The sequence below is a fragment of the Eurosta solidaginis genome, chromosome 2 (genome assembly GCF_040869045.1).
Source record: "Eurosta solidaginis isolate ZX-2024a chromosome 2, ASM4086904v1, whole genome shotgun sequence".
In the NCBI taxonomy this organism is placed as follows: Eukaryota; Metazoa; Arthropoda; class Insecta; order Diptera; family Tephritidae; genus Eurosta; species Eurosta solidaginis.
The window spans coordinates 249376974-249381381 of record NC_090320.1 but is presented as its reverse complement, the minus strand read 5'-3'; the positions used below and the strand labels follow the sequence as shown (position 1 = coordinate 249381381).

The following is a 4408-nucleotide window of genomic DNA, read 5'->3' as shown; positions in this document are numbered from 1 at the left end:
CCAGATCGAAGTTGAGCTAGAGTGACTCGCGTTTCCCTAGGGAGTGTGCGTTCCTCTTTTTCGTTCTGGATAACCGTGTCAAAGGCTTTTGACAAATTATGCACCACGACTACTATCTTTCTTTCCTGGCCATAAATTCATAAAGCCAAGAAAGTGAGGTGTTCAAAATGATTGCAAGAGGGTGATACAAAAGCATTGGTTCGCGATGACGTAGTTTATAAGTCCTGCACTGACTCGCGTTTGGGGCGTCCCCATTCAGCGTGCTAAAAGTCATATTATCTGCAAGTTCACTCACTTGCTGACGTCTACACAAAACATCCTGTCAAAGATATACCCAGAAAAGTTTTTGTTATAGCGAAAAATCAACCATCCTCCGTCTCTTGCGGGATATTAATCAACTAAGCCCAGGCAGTATCATGACATTACCGTAACCGATTCAAATTGACCATCGTAACTTCTTCGTATCTATATTTTCATGTTCTCTGTATATAAAGCTACGCAGCAGACGGAGGAGGTAAAAGACGTCATACACGAATAAATTCGGAACTCTTATTGTACAATTAATAATTTAGGTTTTATTACATAAAAAATAATAATTAGATGTAGAAGAATACAAGCTAAATGACACTTAAAATCTATATCATTTACTGTAACACATACAAAAACTTTGCTAGGTTCATAAGCTTAATCACGTAACTTTTCAACAATTTGTTTGTATGCGTTCTCTTCTTTTTCATATCCCTCATGCAATTGCTCCATACGTTGACTTGGTGCAGGTAAACGCGCTCTCAACCATTCCGTATCCACTTTAGCTTTTTCCATTTTCTTAATATCATTTATGTGTATGTTTATAATAAATTGCGTTTAACCGACGCTTTACATCTAAACGATAAGCATGATAATCGTCCTTATCATAAATGTTTGTATAATATAGTCGAAGTATTTCATAAACCCGGCGACACTGACGTGGATTTAGCTGGAAAGAGATGAGCATCAGTTTAACAGGTGGTTTTTAATAGTTACTAGTTAAATTAGTTTACCTTGTACGTTTCGCGTGCCTCATGAACCATTCCTTTGTTAAATCCTTTTTTGATGACATCACTTCCAAAACTTTTTAGGCCCATACACAGACGAGCATCAATATAGTTGCGTAAACGCTGAAAATCACCCGATGGATCTTCCACTGCCATATCAATGACATTAATGATTGGTAAGTAATGTTTATAGACAGTTTCAATGAATTTTGTGCCAAATTGACTAATGCGCGGTCGTATGTGTCGAGGATATGCGTAGTATTCATTTACAGTGGTGTAGCCAGTGGTTGCAGACTGATAATCACCATTATCATTTTTATACTTTTCATAGCTGTAGGAATATAAAAATTGATATAAGTTACTTATTGAAAGTAGCATATTTAGTCAACATACCATACAAAGAAGCTCCATTGCGGATCATCAACATCAATATAGGATACTGCATCAACGAACCATAATTTAAATGTCTACAAACGACTGAAGAATTTTAAGAATGCTGGCACCTTATAGTCACAATGATATAGTTCGAATAAGTGCTCCTGTCCGTCTTCATCAGTAACACTGTGTTCGGTTATTTTTTCACCAAATGGTTGAAACTTATCTGCTTTATCTAGTGTTTTCAAAAACGCATCCATATTAACAAAAAAAAACAGCCATCAGGTAATTTTTCCGCTATCGGTCGCACAACTACATCAGCCTTTATACCTCCGCCTGATAGTTCATCAACTCGACTGTCATATTCAATGCCAATATAAATATGTAGAGGACCAGCAGTGTATAAAATACGCACACATAAACCTTTATATCCGAATATGCTTTCAGATTCACCAAATATTTTATGTGCCATCATGGGATGATATACAAGGCTGGCATCTTCCAAATCTTGTTTGCGGCGTACTTGAATATGCGAAACATTTAACTTTTGTGCTGTTTATGTTAAATATTTTGTGTAATGCGGATGACTTACTTAATTTAAATTCCACAGCTTGGACTGCAGTACGAGGTCCACATATTCGTGTATACCTTCTAATTCGTTCGTAGGAGTCTCGCAAATCCTTCCACCGCTTTTTGCATTGTTCCTCTACATTTTAAATTGAAATTTACACCACATGAAGAAATAAATCTGAAATATGTATACTAACCTTCACTTTGCATAGCAGAGGAGACCTGCCTCCATGCAAATTCCTTTTTCTTTATGTTTTTATAGTCCTCCAAGCCCAGATTATATATAATGGGCATTTTCCGCACCTCTTCAATTAATTTTTCATCTATATCCATATTTAATTTGTTGAAATTGTAGCAATCTATGTATGTAATTCAGGTTTATGAAGAAACAATTTTTTCATATTTTTTCAGGTAATTGTTTGCTTTAGGTTACAACTGCTAAAACTCGTCCAAAAATATCGGGAGAGGTGTCAAAAGAAGCACTTATGACCCAGGATCACGAATCCGAAAGCGAAAATTAAAAATTTTATTTCTGTGAAAAGATATTGCCAAAAACCCGGCTCCGCAGCACTCCGAAACCGGGGGTGGGATCCATAGTATTTTTGCGCAGAACGCCTTTCTGCACTGGCGGCCTTCGGCCACGCTTATAAAAAATTACCCTGGGTGGGTCCAACACCGGTTTGGAGACCAAAACTATATCCGCGCAAAACACTTTTACCCACAGTTTTTCTTGTCGGTACCACAAAATCACAAAAACCACATGAAAATTTTCGGTTTTGTTTGCAAATGTCTCCGAAAAGAAATAAAATGTTTGATTTCCACTTTCGGATTCGTAGTCCAGGGATCAAGACGCATCTTTTGACACCTCTCCCGATATTTTTGGACGAGTTTTAGTAGTTGTACCCTAAAGTAAACAATTACCTTTTTTCAGTCGAAGATTTTTCTTACCAATAATTTAAACTGTTTCTGTATCGCTTAATATAATGTCAAATAAGTTATTATTATTATAAAACCGTGAGATTATAACTAATTTTATTATTTTACCAATTTTACCCAAGAAAAACTTTCAATAAACACGCGCGAAATTACTTGCCAGAAAAGTTAAGAAGAAGCATTTATGCTTTTCCGCTTGTCAAAATAGAAATAGATTTAATCTGGCGACAGCGGCATTCGTGGTTGATTGGCGTGTTGCCATGTTGTCGTTAAAAAAACCATCGCCATAAGAACATGAGTAAAAATAATAAACACAATAAAATAATAAACCATCCACCGTAATGTCATGTTTCTGCGACCTTTTCTGTAGTGTATGGTGGTGTTTGCCAGTTCGCGCAAATGTTCGCCAAAAATCAAAATATTTTAATTTTTGGCGAACATTTTCGCGAACTGTTCGTGCGTGTATGGCGAAATAGCTCATAATCGTAGTATATTCTGAACGGAACAGACGTGCGCGGAAAAGTAAAATGGACAATAAAAAATTTCTGAGGGAATTTATTGAAATGTATATTAAAAAGAACAATGATTATGCGCCTTTAATCGAAAAATTATCTCTTTTTTTTACGCTTAATTGCCACAGCGAGCAATATTGCTGCAGCACAATTGTTGTTCGTATTCATCGCTGTCTGAAAGAGAACTAATGTTCGGACAAAAGTTCGTATGGTGTATGGCCAAAGCTGCGAACAAGATTGCGGAATGTTCGCGGAAATGTTCGTGTCGTGTATTTAGCGCTTTATCGGGAAGCTATACGATAAACAACCACGTAAGCTTCAGAGTACCATTAGCAGACGATATCGCCAGCGGAGGTATCGTTCGGCAAACAGAATGAGGCCGTTATTTTCCTGATGGACTAGCTGGAAGGCTAACAATATATTCGGTGCTAACGCTGATTTCCAATTAGACGAGGATTTAAATTTGTCATTGCCGAAAGTGACGTTTCGTCCAAGACGTAAGTGTTCTCATTGTCATTTTGATGGCAGCAAGACTCGTTCACTGCGACACTAAGAAATTACAATAACATTATCTCTAGAGCTAAGAAGGAAAATGTATTTCTCTGCAAATTGGCCGTCGGATAGTAGAAATTTTGATTCGGACTAAACTTTAACATTGTCTTAGGTTTTTCCATGCAACTTCCTTGAGGAAAAAGAAAACACTCACAAAAACGATACGTACTCATATGGTTATGACAAAAAACAGCCTGGAAAGATAAAATTATCATAAAATAAGGGTTACTATATTCACCCTCTGACCAAATAAAATTATCAGCGGAATTTCAATTTAAATTAAGCGTCAACAACTAAAATTGTGTCGAATGCAAAATGTTATCGCATTGAATTAAGCAAGCAATTATCATGAAGGATTCGCGTACTTTGCAAAAATGCCAAAGGATATTCGTTAACATAGCGAGTAGTGTTGTGAAGTGTGTGAATGCATGA

At 36.7% G+C, this 4408-nt stretch overlaps 1 pseudogene; it reads right to left on the bottom strand.

Annotated features, from left to right (window-relative positions):
- Positions 1 to 684: 684 nt before the first annotated feature.
- LOC137241835 (histone acetyltransferase type B catalytic subunit-like) lies at positions 685 to 2312 on the bottom strand (annotated as a pseudogene).
- Positions 2313 to 4408: the final 2096 nt, after the last annotated feature.